Below are 16,742 nucleotides of genomic sequence, written 5' to 3' on the forward strand. Positions count from 1 at the left end.
GTGCTGGACTGTGTCCAGAGAAGGGCAACGAAGCTGGTGAGGGGTCTGAAGAACAAGTCTTTTGAAGAGCAGCTGAGGGAACTGGGGTTGTTTAGGCTAGAGAAAAGGAGGCTGAGAGGAGACCTTATCACTCTCTACAACTACCTGGAAGGAGGTTGTAGAGAGGTGGAGGTCAGTCTCTTCTCCCAAGTAACAAGCGGTAGGACAAGAGGAAATGGCCTCAAGTTATGCCAAGGGAGGTTTAGATTGGATATTAGGAAAAAAAATTTCACTGAAAGGGTTCTCATACATTGGAACAGACTGCCCAAACCACAGCACCAAGGAAGCGGTGGAGTCGACATCTCTGGAGGTATTTAAAAGATGTGCAGATGTGGTGCTGAGGGACATGGTTTAGTGGTAACTGGGCAGTGCGATGTTAGCAGTTGGACTTCCAACCAAAATGGTTTTATGATTCTGAGCTCAGCAAGAAAAACTCAAATGATGTAAGAGAATTTGTGTATGCAGATACAAACATAGTTATTGAGACAATACAAAGTTCAGTTATTTCATTTCCAGTGGCCCTTTTAATTTGGGAGATGATTAATGTCATCAGGACAACAGGCTTAGTACTGTAAGATACAACTAGAAAAACATTCAGGAATGTGAAAAATATAAACACTGAAATCAATGGAGTTATCTGTATTTTTCTGTAGAGTGACTGACAGCTTTGGAGAATCACAAGAGTTTAGGAAATTAGAAATGAGCAGGGAAGGGAGACAGGCTTTATAAGGTGAGGCGGGAGGTTTGTATTTGATGTGACAGAGGAAATGTCATAATCAGCATGGCAGGAGAAGAATATGACAGCTGTGCTAGGTTAAACAGAAGATGGGCTACTGGGGTAAGTGGTACTCAGGAACTAAAAGCTGTATTAGGCAAAGTAAGACTTGTTCAGATTTTTAGATAAGGAAAACTGAATAAAATCTGACTTGTGGATATAGTAGCAACAAGACAAGTCCTGTCTAAATCAATAAAAATCAGTCAAGAATCTCCAAAGAATTCTAGAGCAAGAAAATAGGAAGAAGAGGGGAAAAGAAAGGAGAGAAAATAAATATCTTATGCAAGAAACAGAAAAGAAAGGAGCATAAGGAAGAACATGGAAGTAGAGCAATATGATATTTGCACCCGAGGAAGACCAGCTGGCAGAGCGAGACAGAAAAACAACCTGCAACGTATTAGAGAAAAAGATAATATAAAAAGATGAAATGGTAAAGCCTACACTTCTGGCCCTTCAAATGCTCCTCATGGGACTCAGGAGTTTCCAGTGGGGCTGTACTCTCTTCCTGCTGTTGTCCCACAGGCTCCTGTGGGTTTGTTTTGGGAGGAAGTCTAAGCATATAGGCATTTAAACATGTCTTTGGGGGCCTAACAATTAGAAAATCTAAATGTGTCTGATATGTGAATCAAATAACAGAAGTAGAAAGCAGAAAATGCTTTTAATTCAAACAATGTAATTCCATAAATAATGTGGTTTTGTAAGTAGCAGTAGACTTTTAAAAAAAACCCCATAATCATGCAAGTACTACATGTACTAGCAAGTGACCCATTTTTCATCAAAAATAAGACTAAATAAATGTTTTGACATTGTTTTATGAACTTGTGGAGAAATAATGCCCCTTATATGAAAAAGCAAATTCTGAACCAGTTCTGTCATTATAGCTTAAAAGGATTTTTTTTTTTTTTCTGTAGAAAATAGGAAATTAATGTTTGTGTCCTGGGTATTAAAATGAAGTCAAGGCATCAAAAAAATTGTAGTAAATTAAAATTTTCCCTAGCCTACACTGAAATAATTCCTAGCCTAATCTGTCATAAAAAATATATTCCCACTGGCTTGTACTGTGTCAATAAATTTCATAATTTAATTACATTCCTTGTGACTGCTTTTACTGTTTTTTGGGCGCTTTTTTTTGTGATTATGAATTGCAGTTTCTGATTCATCTCAGTCGAGTCATTCATGATTTTATAAGGTATCTGTCACAACCCCTTTTAGCCGTGTCTTTTACAGACTGAAAAATCCCAGACCGTTAATCCCTCATTACAGTGACTCTTTAATAAAATTGCGATCATTCCTAGTGTCCGTGTTGGACCATTTCAAATTCCATTCTATCATTTTGAGATGGGAAGATGAGAAGAGCATAGTAATAATGAAGCTGTAGATCTTTCTATTACAGTTTTTTTTTATTGTGTTTTTTGTTTTGTTTTGTTTTGTTTGTTTGTTTCCTATTACTTTCCTCATGATTCAGTTCTATTTGTCTTGAGCTGGTGCTCATCCACAATGGCACTCTAAACTCTTTACTGATTAATAATATCTAATAAAAGTATTACACTTTTATGTTTAGGTATTATATAAATTTGTACTGGATGACATTTTTTATCACCTCTCCACTCTATTTTCATGGTATCCTTTTGCAGCTCTTCACAGTTTTAATTTTAACCGTATTTAATAATTTTATATCAATAAGCTTTTCTACCTCTGTGTTCATTTCCTTTCCAGATTGTTTATGTGTTGAGTTGTGAAAACCCAGAAAAGTATACTATGGCTTCACTGACAATCTCACAGTTCTTCAAACTGATTAGATACTCCTACAACAGCTGGACTTTTTTTGTCTGTTGTTAATTCAAAACAGGCCTATCCTTCAACCTCTCTGAGAATTTCATTTCTTTGACAGCCTTTGATGAGTGACCTTGTCAAGAGCTATTTGAAATGAAAGTACTCAGTGTTACCTTGACCTACGCATGTTCTCCCTGACTCTTCAGGAAAGTTGTATACAGATTGAAGTTTGACTTCACAGAATCACAGAAAATCACAGAACCATAGAATGGTTAAAGTTGGAAGGCATCTTAAAGATCAACTAGTTCCAACCCCCCTGCCGTGACCAGGAACCCCTTCCACTAGACCAGGTTGCTCAAAGCCCCATCCAACCTGGCCTTGAACACTTTCAGGGATGGGGCAGCCACAACCCCTCTGGACAACCTGTTCCAGTGTCTCACCACCCTCACAGGAAATAATTTCATCCTAATATCTAATCTAAATCTACCCTCTTTCAGTTTAAAACCTTTACCCCTCGTCCTATCACTACACTCCCTGAGAAATTGTCCCTCCCCACCCTTTCTGTAGGTCCCCTTTAGATACCAGAAGGCCAATATAATGTTTCCCTCAAACTTTCTCTTCTCCAGGCTGAACAACCCCAACTCTCTCAGCCTGTCTGCATAGGAGAGGTGCTCCAGCCCTCTGATCATCTTTGTGGCACTCTGCTGGACTTAATCCAACAAGTCCGTGTCCTTCTTATGTTGGGGGCCCCAGAGCTGGATGCAGTACCCCAGGTGGGGTCTGATGAGAGCAGAGCAGAGCAAAGGGGCAGAATCACCTCCTTTGACCTGTTGGCCATGCCTCTTCTGATGAAGCCCAGGATGCGGTTGACCTTCTGGGCTGCAAGCACACATTGCTGGCTCATTTTATGATCTCATCAATGAATGTCTTCCCTCTTTAAAAGCTGTGTTTGTGGTATATGACTGCATGGTAAGACTACTGTACAGTAATGTGATAAATAAAGTCCTACTAATTGTACTTTTCCATGTATCTTCTATGAAACACTTGACACAGAAGTCAAACTTAGTTTGTAGTGCCTCAGATATTCCTAAGAGTCCATCTTTTAAAAAAACCCATCTTTTCTACCAACACTGCTTCTAGTCCTGAGGCCCGGTGAAGAAAAATGGTACATCCTGCTTCCTTCTCTATATCAGTTCGGCCTTTGGGATTTGTTAGTATTTGTAATGTTAATATTTCTTTTAAAATTTCTTCTGTTGAAACTTCAATTACAAGAACTTCAGTCTTGATAGGGGAACATCCCTAAGTTCCCTTGTAGTGAACACTAGTGAAAATAGTTCATTTTGGTTTTATGATGCAACCTCATACCTCTGAGGTGTTCCTTTTAAATCTCTGGCATCTCTTGACTGTGCACACTCACTGATAGGTTTTGTGATTCAATAAATTTTAAAAAGGTTTTTTTTTTTTTTTTTGCTTTTGTGTAAGACTTTGTTCCTGGAAATCATTCTGTTGTGTTGCCATATAGTATTAAATATTTGCCTTTTTTAACCCTGGAAAAAATGCAACTTAAAATAGGATTAAATTATTCTTGCCTTTAAAATAATACAGTACTTGCGAACACATCCGAGGGACAATATTATCTTTCAGATCTTATGTTTTCAACTTACTTTAACTCCCTTTAGTAGGTGCAACCTGTACAAGTATTGAATGCGAGTCATGCCATCATTTCATATTCCTAATGAAATACAGATCTACTAACGCTTTGTACCATATCCTGTTGTTCTGGGTTAGTAGCAAGCAACTTGCCTGCAGCAACTGGCAGAAAAATGTAGAAAAATTACCAAGCAATTGCTTGGTGTCCCTATGAAAATTAGGAAACAAGTCTATTACTGCAAAGGGATATTTTTCATCCTTATTATTTATGATCTTTGAGACCAAGGAGGCCATTACAGTTGCATAGACATCAAGGGAATTATCAAGGCCTTACCTTCCCTCATTACACTCTAATTGCTTTGCTACGGCTGTTGTACCTCCAGGCTCTTTATCTTTGCCGGTTTCTGTTTTGGTCACTATGAGTCAGTAATGGTAAAACAACCACCATCTGCATTTTCATCAAGATTTTTGTTCATTTGTATCAGGTGCTAAAAGGAACCCGAACTTTTAAGAAATATCGAGGCCTTGAGTTATGTGCATTAGAATCAATCTCTCTCAGACTTATATACATGACTCTCTTCCAGAGGTTTGGTTAAGGCCATAAAAAATTCTCTCAGTCATTTTTTATTTCCAGTTATCAAACATGAAATATAACAATAAATAAAATTGATCAGCACAGAATAAAAACATAATATACGTTCTTCAAACGGCTAACAAATCACAGAGCTTACGTGGTCTGAGCACTATAGAGGAATGGGGAGCTGTTCTCACTGCTCCTGTGCTCTGCCTTCCCATGAACATGCCTCCTTTTGGATGATCTTTTACCTTCCCAGAGATGACCCCCATGATTCAGTCTTCCTTAGGCTAATTAGTTTACTACACTCCCTACTTCACAAGCTGTGCCTTTCAGCTGAGTTCAGATCTGAGTATGCAAGTGCTGAACTTGTCATCGGTATGAAGTGCATCACTTCAAAATAAATCTAACTTACTAGGTCTTGAAATTCTGTCTACAATTGAAAAAGGAGTTAAAAGACAAACTTTTCTGATTGTTTAAGTAAATCTTACCCCTGGGCTTTATTCTGAAACAAACCATCCCACCTTACATTTCCCAGTCTCTGGGTCTCTGCCCTTTCAGTGTGTATGTACCCCATGCATCAGTACAGGTTGGGGGCTGACCTCCTGGAGAGCAGCTCTGTGGAAAGGGATCTGGAGTCCTGGTGGACAACAGGATGACCATGAGCCAGCAATGTGCCCTGGCGGCCAAGAAGGCAAATGGCATCCTGGGGTGCATCAGGAAAAGTGTGGCCAGCAAGTCGAGGGAGGTCATCCTCCCCCTCTACTCTGCGCTGGTGAGGCCGCATCTGGGGTATTGTGTCCAGTTCTGGGCTCTCCAGTTCAAGAAAGACAGGGAACTGCTGGAGAGGGTCCAGCAAAGGGCTACAAAGATGATTAGGGGATAGGAACATCTCTCATATGAGGAAAGGCTGAGGGACTTGGGTCTCTTTAGTCTAGAGAAAAGAAGATTGAGGGGGGATCGTATTAATGCTTACAAATACTTAAAGGAAGGGTGCCAGGGGGATGGGAGCAGTCTTTTTTCAGTGGTGCCCAGTGATAGGACAAGAGGTAACGGGCACAAAATTGAACATAGGAAGTTCCATCTAAACATGAGGAGGAACTTTACTTTGAGGGTGGCAGAGCACTGGCACAGGCTGCCCAGAGAGGTGGTGGAGTCTCCCACTCTGGAGACATTCCAAACCCGCCTGGACGCTGTCCTGTGCAACCTGTTGTAGGTGACCCTGCTCTGGCAGGGGGGTTGGACTAGATGATCTCCAGAGGTCCCTTCCAACCCTAACCATTCTGTGATTCTGTGATTCTGTGATTCTGAGAGTTCTCCACTTTTCTGTCCAGCCAGGGTCTTCCCTGGCCAAGTGAAGTTGAATTGAGATGAAACACTAATAACTGTTCCATCTCTGGTTACTGAAAACAGCACCAATTCAAATGACTGAACGTATCTCAGGACTAAGTACAGCTTGACTGTTTTAGAATTAATAGCTTATTAGTCACATGGGCAGAAATGGAGCTCAATATTTATAGGAGAGATGATTTCCTTATACCCTCCTTCAGATATTTAGTTATAACAATGCAATTATCACAGCACAATTATTAAATATTCTGCAACTCAGGTAAGGAAAAATCTTCACAAAATCAGGTTAAATTTTAATAAGTGGTTTAATTTAACAAGTTGTTCCTCTGACTTGGCTGCAAATCTGTGACTTGAGTTCAAATCTCCACTACCCAAAATGTCCTATGAACCCTCAGCTACACTGTTGTCTGCGTTTCAGTTTTCCATCAAAAAACAGAGACAACAGAACTCACTAAATCACAGTAATGTGATAAACACTGATTGTGAAGTGCTCACATACCACAGGAAGAGATGTAATAGAATTTGAAACATTTACAGATATTACTACAGCTAAAACTGTTTGCATTATCCCCTGTGGGCCATTTAGTGGAAAAAGAAAATGGAATAAAGGAGCAAGATCAGTTTCTGATTGTCGGTCCTTTCAGTCCTACAGGCAGGATATCAGTCATTACCACTTTGAAAAGGACTACCCTACGTCTTCATTTAGCCTGCCACTCCATGACTTTATATAACCTCAAATGAAGAGTGTAGAAAAATTGTGAATCTATGGCTGTATCCACTCAAGAAGACTTTTTGCCTTCATGGGAAAAAAAAAAAAATCAGTCTGTTGAGAAATCTTGACACATTACCTTACTTCAGCTGTGTAGAGGTTAATGCTTCTGTTCCATTAGTCTTCCCCAGATATTAACTACCCTCTTGAATCTCCCAGAACATAAGCTTCTGTGATAGCTCTGTCAACCCTTTCAGCTAAAATGATTTGTGTTTGTTTCAAACTATTTAAACAATAGCTCTTTAACTTACTTCAGAAACTAATTTTGAATGGAAGATTTCACAGAATCAAAGAATGGCAGGGGTTGGAAGGGACCTTTGGAGATCTTCTAGTCCAACTTCCCTGCAAAAGCAAGTTCAGTGAGAGTGGGTTGCACAGGAACACATCCCGGGGGGGGGTTTGAATATCTCCAGAGAAGGAGTCTCCACAACTTCTCTGGGCAGCCTGTTACAGTGCTCTTCCACCCTCAGAGTAAAGAATTTTCTCCTCATGTTGAGATTGAATTTCCTGGGTTCCAGTTTGTGCCCATTGCACCTTGTCCTGTCGCTCGGCATCACTGAAAAGAGTCCGTCCCCATCCTCTTGACACCCACCCTTTAGATATTTATAAGCATTGATGAGATCCTCTCTCAGTCTTCTCTTCCCCAGGCTAAACAGACCCAAGTCTCTCAGCCTTTCCTCATAAGAGAGATGCTCCATTTCCTTGACCATCTTCATAGCCCTCTGCTAGACTTTCTTCAGTAGTTCCTTGTCTTTCTTGAAAAGAACTGGACACAATATTCTAGATGTGGGCTCACCAGGGTAGAATAGAGCAGGGATGACCTCCCTCAACCTACTGGCCATGCTCTTTTTCACGCACCCCAGGAGACCATTGGCCTTCTTGGCCACAAGGGCACATTGCTGGCTCATGGTCATCTTGTTGTCCACCAGGGCTCCCAGGTCCCTCTCTGCAGACCTCCTTTGCAGCAGCTCAACGCCTAACCTGTACCGGTGCATGAGGTTATTCCTCCCTAGGTGCAGGATCCTACACTTGCACTTCTTAAACTTAATTATGTTCCTCTCCACCCAACAATCTAGCTGTTCTAGCTAGAAAGAGGCACCTAATCTCTCCTAGGTGGAGAGATTTCTGGCTACACATCATCAGAGCGCTAGGGAGAAAATGACAGCCAAAGATTTCCTATACTCAGGAGAAAGATTAGACACAGATTTATATTTGCCATCATTTTATTAGCAAAAGATACAACCCCCGTAGTTCAGTGATTAAAAGTGTTTGCCTGAGAGCTTCCGGTGAAGTCCCTGATCTTAATGAGATGGCGTAGGAATGTTAATCTGATTCTCTTACAGCCTGGATAGCGCTCTAATCACAAAGTTATTGGGGATTCATATTGGTTTGGATGTTTCTCTCAATTTCTGGGAAATCTCCTGAGGAGTGAAGAACTTGTCCTGCTGCGTAAAAATATTCTAATAATTTTATATATCAGAAACTGAGTTTCCTGCCACGTTGTAATGATGATCTGTTGTGTAATATGTATTCAAACCTAAGAAAAAATTTACTAAGTAACTATGGCAGAAATGTTCATGTATTATTTCTTCTACCAATAATCTTTGATGCAAACTAGGGATGTCTATCATGTGGGCCTTTTCATGACAAATGGATATTTAGCATATTCCCTGAAGACCTGCACCATTAAATGTCCCCAGATATTTATTTGGAAGAGACAGCCCTGAATACACACATTTACAATGACAGTAAATTCACAGCACAAACTAAATTCATTCAAATATAATGATGATACCCACCATTACATCCTGACTGCAGCACAAATTATCAATGCATTGGGAAGAATTTATTGACTCACCTGCCATTAATCTTATTCTAAATGGAGGGAATGGTGCCTGTTTTAAGTCTCTAAAAATTTACTCTGGGAATGGTTGTTTTAGGATAACTGTCTACAATATTCCTTCCACTTAGAGATCTCTTAGCCAAATTTTAAGCTATAAATTTATCCTTTGAGAAATGCTAAAAATGCTCATGTGAAATTGCATTCTGCAATGCACTGAACATTAAAGTACCAATAATGTTTTCATATTACTCAGAGAGGAAATACTATAACATTACACTGGATGGGAAGAAGTCTTTACTAGAATCTATCCTAATATCCAAGAAAATTTAGTAATTCAGTTTTTGGGAAAAAAAATATCTTAATGAATACAGCACAAGGGAACAAATTCTTCTTTAGTTTACAGCTAGGGGATAAGTTATTCATGTACTTCTAATTATGGAGGTATAAATGTAGAAGAAGGTCACATTTAACCAAAACAAAATGTTTACCTAAAGCTTAAACAAAACTTTCCTCTTCCCACTTTAAAATCCATCTTTATATTATACTCCATTTCACTCATCTAGCAGTTATTCTCTGAACTCTGCCTGGAAAGCCCTTTCTAGGAATATTAGTCTTATCTTGGAATATTTTAAAAATTATTTATTTATAACTAATAAATGTCATGTATGTCACACACAAGAGCTTTCTACCTCTCTTAAACAGTGAATACAACTGAAAGCATTTCATTTTTGGTTGTAAGTGAGTGTGTTATGACAGAAGGAAAGGAAACTAGGGCCAAACCCTAAGGACACAAAAGCAATGAGGTAAGCTCAGAATAAGCAATGAGGGGAGCAGTGGTATTTTCTCTAGTTCTTCAAACGAGAGGCCAAATTTTCTAATCTAGAGTTTGGGCTGCATAGATCTCTGCTTACCTGTGTTTGAAAACATTAAGCAGTAACGATGACCAAGATTACGGTCTCTCACTTTGTAGAGAAGTCTTTAGTGAGTCATAGCCTAGACTTCAATCCATCCAATCTCTCACATATATGTAATTTAGCATCTAAATTCTTCTGCTAAATCCAGCACATCTGGCAGTGGATGAAACCAAACTTCATCCTTTGGACATTCAGAGATGAGTGAGGGCATCTGAGTGGCTTCTATACAACATTCTAGTATGTAGATTTGTGCGTATATAGTTGTATGGAAACATGATAATCTGAACATCTTCACTGACTATGTATTTAGATAATTGTTCTGAGCAGCCATACACACCAAGAAAAATCAGGACACCACTGCACTAGAGAACATGCTGTCTTGCTTGAGAGGTCTCAGAATACGAGTCAACAAAAAGCCAGAAGAACTATCATTGCTTTTTTTGTTTCGTGGTTTTTTTTGACAGAAGAGGAGATTGTCCAGGTCAGCCTCACAAAACTATTCAGAAACCTGGAAAATATTATATAATCTAAAGTATTAGGAAGAGGATCTGATTTCCACAGGGTTTCTAATTATCTTCCTGATGGCATATTCACAGTTCTTGAAGAACCTCATTTCTCCTATAGTAAATGACATAATTGTTCGTACTTCAAATACAACATTAATCTCCTTTTTTCTTGCAACCTGCACTGTTCTTTTACAGGATGAAAACAAAATATCCCCTTTCAGGTTAGGTACCTAAAGTGTCAAAATTGTTGCAGCGGCCAAAGAGGAATTTTTCATTTGATTCTGATCAATTAGTTCACAAAGTACTGTTGCTTTAATATGCACTGTTATCTAATTAACTGGAAAGAGCTTCCTAAATGGGAAATGTTTTTCAGTTGCGACTCCTCATACAACCATGCAAATACAATACCTATTTCCTCAATAAGAAACATCAAACTGACATTAACATTTCTCATCCATTAGCAACACCTATTGTTTTAGACTCAATAGCAACCAATCATCCTCGTTATAAACTTGCTGTAGTCCTAACCTCAAGCAAAATTCCTGCTGTTCACAATCAAATTATTTCACTATGCTGATAAGAACACCAAACTGACAAGTCATTCTTATTTGAACATTATGCCATACCCCACGATTGCAATGTAAGCAGTCACTTGTGAATTTGTATCTAAGATCCTGAGCCAGTAAGATAGATAAAATTAGGTATCAACATTCTTAACAATCTGAAACCATTCACAACTATAAAAGTTATTTTAGTTGTCAATTTGCACAAATTTTGATTTAGTCACCATTAATTAAAATATTACTAACACACTTCTGTCTGAAATCTTAATAGCTACAGTCCGAGTCAACATCATTCCTAATCCTGAGTTGAATTTAGAGGAACATTTTTTTCTCCAGTTCATTTATTTTATGCTTTGTATACTCTTTATATGGATAATTTAACTCTTTGTGTAATACTTTCATAAATCATCAGAAGCAAAACAAGAAAACATGAGTGCAGAAGATCTGCAAAATGATATGTCTAGAATCTTAAATTACTTTAGCTAATTAAAAAAGGCAACAACTTAATTTCAAGCAGATAGTGTTTCTATAAACTAGTGGGAAAACTTAGCAATTAAAACTCCTTGAACAAGGTTATCTTAACAGAGCTCAAAGTAAACTAAACTCAAAGCAAACTGTTTCACAGTGTAAGAGTTTTTGTTCCACACTGAATGCTGGAACCCAATCTTTTCCAAACATTTCCCAATTTTCCTCCTGAAATACTCCCCTGGATTCAACACTCTTATATTGTCAAAACACCATCCCAGGGTGTTTTCTTTATCTGTTTTTTAGGCTAAATCTGTTACAAACATTGTCTTTGAACTTTTGCATGCTGTTTGATAATGCACTTGAGCCATGCTAAAATCCATATAAAACACTGTATGCAGGACCATTTTACAGGAGCCCTCCATAAAACTTCGTGCCTACCTATAGATTTTCTCTGAGAATTTTAGGTGGAAGGACTGCTGATGGTCACAGTAACACATTTTCTAAATGGAAAGAAACATTATAGTTTTGGGAAAAAAAAACACAAAACCACAAACCCAGTAAGCTCCTCCTGTTCTATTATATATCTCTCCTTTTTTACTTTTTTAATTAAAATAAGATTACACTGTTTTTTTTTTTTTAATCCTGACTTTCATCCTATTATTTTTGACAACCTTGCAGTGGGATCTAGGCACAAGAGCCAGAATGAAACAGACAAGAAGTGTTCCTTCAAAATGCCTGTAACCCATGTACCCATGAAAACACTATTTTTATTAGAGAAAAGCAGAAATTGTGGGAAGTCTTTTATTTTCAGTTTCATAATGACCCACCATTAAAATATGTCACTGCAATTTTAGGGGAGAAACAACATGTTTGCCACAGGAGTAATGGCTGTCCAGGGACACTACCATTCTATCAGCCTTCCCCTGGGGCAGATCTTGCGTACTTTGATGTCTTTGTCAGTGCTATCGGTCTTCATATACCGCTAGAGATCAAACTTGATTTTGCCCAGACAGTCTGGCTCTGTTTGAAAAAAATCAAAGTAGAATTATTTCAGGTTTGAGGCCTGTCCTGTAGCATTTGGAGGAGTTCCCACGGTTTCCAGCCAGTCTTGCATAGTTTTTACGGGCTTGCACAGTTCAAGTATGAGATGTGTCTGGACACTTAAAAATGTAAACTAATGATCTTGCAATATAACCCACGTGAAAGAGGCGGCCTACAAGGTTAGAAACTCCAGAAAACCTAGCAGGATTAAGTGACAGCTGGACAAGTATTTTCATCTTCTGTTACAATTCAGGTAAACTTGGTGTCTTCTAGAATTCAGCTCCATATGAATAAACATATAAGGAAAAAAAAAAAGTAATACAAGTAGGTAAAAAACATAATCTGTGTATTTCTGGAAGGGGAAAACTGACAGATCATAAAAATTAGGGTTAATCTTTAAGAAAATCTTTTTAATGCTAAATATCAGTTAATTAACAACTATCAGCATTCTTCAGGGATAGGAATAGTCTTATGTCTGTGAAACTGTTGATTTTGTTTTGCCTTTATTTTTATGTATTATTTATTACCTCACTATGCTATACTGGCCCCTTTTATTGCTTAATTTCCACCATTGGGGAAATTATTATTACTTCTTCCAAACTTTTCCTAATGTTAGGAAAGAGATCTTTACATAAACAAGTGATGTTCAAACAATATATCCCAGAGTTCAACCTGAATATGCAGAACACATTCCATCACGGAAAAGCAGAAATGAACACCCTTAATACCTTGATAGCTGTATGTTCTATAATTATGTGAGACTATTAATAACATAGAATTAGGACAGACAAGATTCGGTTCACAGAACTGTGATAACGTGGAAAAAAAAAGTGAAGGTCAAGGTCTGCACTCAGTTACATGAGAATATGTCTGGTCAGATACACCAACCTCTGTTGAGGTATAAACTAATTTGCTCTAACAGAACACAGTAGAAAATTTCCTCTGACATCTGAAATTGCACAGGTTCTTTTTCTTTTTCTGGAAATTTCCCTATAGCAAAGCCACTAGGCAGTATCTACATGGTGATAAAATTAAGCATTACTTAATTCTCTCCTGTACAGTAATAATGTTAAAGTTAAAATCTTTCCAAAAGAAATAAAAAAAAAAGGAAGAAAAACCGGAATGAAAATGTGTGAACTTGAAATAACTGCCTTATGCTATCAAACATCAAATGTTTTATACTCCCTAGGTTTCTATTTCCTAAATTTGAAGAGTCTTTCTGTTGTTTTTATTAGTCAAGATAATTTACTGCTCCCAATCAGCATCCAAGCTTGCTAAGATCCATTTTAACAACCCTGTTTATTATTTGTAAACAGTTATTAAATAATCCCTCAAAGTTTCTAATGCATTATAAAAGCAGTTAATGAAATGATACATATTTTTTTTCCTGCTAAAACTTTTTATCTCTGCAGATAGAATTTTAGAGTGTTTTTATAACCCAGCTTGAAGTGAAATTGAATTGTATGAAATGACTGATTGTCAAGGACATCTGAACAAATGAGGTATTCATTTTATTCAGAATCCATTGAAGGATTTCTTGATGTTTTTATTTAATTTGCTTCATATCAAGGAGCTAAGTTCCCCTTTGAGACACATCACGAAAGAAATAAAAGATTAATAAAAGCCCAGGAAGTTTCTACATTCTTGCAGAGTTTGACAGAAAGCCTTAATATTATTCCATTTCTTCCCCACAGATAAATAGAGACCAATGTTGTCATAGGAGTAATTTTTGTCCCAATCTGTCCAGTCCCCTCGGTACAGATAGTGTTTATATATCAAAATCTGAGAACAACGGTAAATATACAAAGTAGAATATTATTTAGTTAATGATACGTGTGTCCAGAGAATACAGACTATAAAAATTGATATATTTATATTGTGTTATTTAAAAAAGCTATTTAAAACTCCAAACTCTTCCTGTGGTTTCTGACAAATGTTCTGACTGCATAGGATAACATCAGTTGTGACGCCAACCATTAGAACTCAGAAAGCTGTATGATTTTTAAACTAAAATTTAAACTAAAACGATTCAATTCATTTTATAATCAAAAAGTTTAAAAAGCCATATTCAAATTCATATAACAGAACTCAGTGACATAGTGTCAAGTGAATTTTCAGGTACTTGTATGTTTGTTTTAATGCCATTCTTGATTTCTCACTTCCTTATTAAAGTCCATGCTCAGCTGTTTCTTTCTCCAGAAATTAATTTTCTTGAACTCTAATGAGCAGCTCCTTTCAGCAGCTATGCTATCCCATATTTTGGAGTATAATGTATACATATTTTTAAAATTCTCTTTCATTGCTCATTAATATTTTATTAAATAACTAATTGCTCTTTAATATTTGTCAATGGAGAAGGCAAAATAACATAAAGTAATTTCTATCAAAAAGAAAAAGTACAGTACTATTAATGGAATATTTTAATTGTGATCCCAGAAAGTTTTTAAAAGGCCCATATTATTGCATTCTGTGGAGGAGGTAGAACAAGGCAGATGTCCTAAATAATAAATATAATTTAGCAACCGGAATTTTCCTGAATGCTTTTTCAAGGTGGGTTTATGGAAACTGCAAGTTTAGGCAGAAAGTTTGTGTCTCTTCACTTAGAAATTTGCTCAGTCACACAGGAAAGCAAACAATTTACTAAGAAGTACTAAAGAACGTCATCACAACAAAGGGGCTTTTTAGAAATCCCAACAGATAAAAACTAAGGCATGGAAACCTGGTAGAAATTAATGCATGTGAAAAAATGAATGAGGAAGTTGTCGAGGAGCAGTTCATCTATGTGCAAATGCCTCCCCAATACTCCAGCACAAGTCAGAAGGTTGGATAATCACAGTTGTATGACAGCCAGCGTGAAACAAATTTCCTTGAGGCTGGCATATACTAGCCACTTGACATTTAAGAAAATCTGCGTAATTTTCCTTCACAGATTTTGTTTCTTATCTCAGTGATGTAGACTGATGCATTTATCTTTATTTACTCTCTTAATTTCTTATACTGTGTTGTGCACCTGTGTACTGTTAGTATGATATGGATAATTAATCTGTTGAATTTCTGCACAAAACTGGAACCCAATGAAAACATGAAGAAACTTCATAAAGAAAAAATAGAAAAAGATATGAATAATAAATATGACAATAAAATTCTATCTGCTTTTGTCAGAGTTCAAACTGATTAAAAAGACAGTTAATGGTTGGGTTTTTTAATTTTCAAAGTTTGATATTGTAAAGATCAGGTCTGCTATGTTAATTCAGTACAACTAAACACCTGAAGCTCAATAATTAGCACAGGTACTAAACCAGCAAAAGAAAATAGGAAATGATACAGTAAAACATGCAGCTTTTTGCTCCAGAGGCTGCATGCTGTGTGGACCGACATTTCAACTTGTTACGATGAGTAAACATTAACTTAATTCCTTTCTAACCTGTGAACACATTTTTTACTTACAGTGTTAAACTAAGTCCACTTTCGTAGCACTTCTACAGCCCAGGGCTAGTCTTAGTTCTAGAAAAAGCTATAAGCAAGAAAAAAGCTGCAGAGCCTCTCTCCCTTTCTCTTTCTCTGATTTATGTAAGTATGGATTCGCATATGCTGAGTTGCTGAAATATGTTTCATAAGAACTAGAAAGCATCATTAACTGTGGAACATCTTGGAAAAAGGAAAATATAGGCACTTTTGGAATCACTAATTATAATTCCCATTAATGTTAATAATTAACATTATTTTTACCAAAAAAACAACCCAAAAGTAGTTATAATGTAACAAATATGAATCTTTTTGCTGCAAAAGAGCAAATAACACAGTTGCTTCTATAGCAGATATTCCAACAGAATCAATTCCATACCATCTCTATTAAAATGTCGTATGTACTGCTCCATAAGACATATTATTGGGAAGCGTTTCCTTTTGATTTTTAGGGAAAATATCCTAAGCCCCTTTTGGATAATGAGATTTAGGTGCTTATTTACAGAAAATATACTGCAGTTAAATGCCTTGATGAAATTCAAAACTGCCTGAGTTATTAACTATCATTGTAATCAAAGCTATTGTAGTGTTCTTCATGGTGCTTAATCAGTGCATTTAATTGGAGCCTGGCAGTGTAACGGGTCTTTAGTACAGCAACAGGTAAAGTTTTAAGCAATAAGACCTCTGTTCAGTTGTCTCACCACGTGTGTCTTGTGTCACCAGAGATGCAGGAATGTGTATCTCCTGGCATCCTGCTGCTGGTCTGTCCGCCCTAGGAGATATTTGCCAGTTCCCCGTGGATGTCTCAGATGCCTGAGAGTATCTCAGCGTGGCAGTGGCCACCTGGGTTGAGGCAACTCAGCTGAGCCCTAAGGGAACAAGACACTGCCGAGAAAGGAGATTTGCTTCTCTCTGTCAGCGACAGAGCACCAGAAAAGCAAGAAGGAGTAACTGTTCTAAACAAAATACATCAGGAGGTGTCAGACTGCACCTCAGCCATCGGAGGTCTAAA

The 16,742-nt window shown here is 37.4% G+C and overlaps 1 protein-coding gene across 1 annotated transcript in view; it reads right to left on the reverse strand.

Annotated features, from left to right (window-relative positions):
- CNTN5 (contactin 5) overlaps positions 1–16,742 on the reverse strand; it is a 251,808-nt gene that overhangs the window by 161,816 nt on the left and 73,250 nt on the right. The window lies entirely within an intron of this gene.

This window comes from Charadrius vociferus, unplaced genomic scaffold (genome assembly GCF_000708025.1).
Source record: "Charadrius vociferus isolate BGI_N301 unplaced genomic scaffold, ASM70802v2 scaffold87, whole genome shotgun sequence".
Lineage (NCBI taxonomy): Eukaryota > Metazoa > Chordata > Aves > Charadriiformes > Charadriidae > Charadrius > Charadrius vociferus.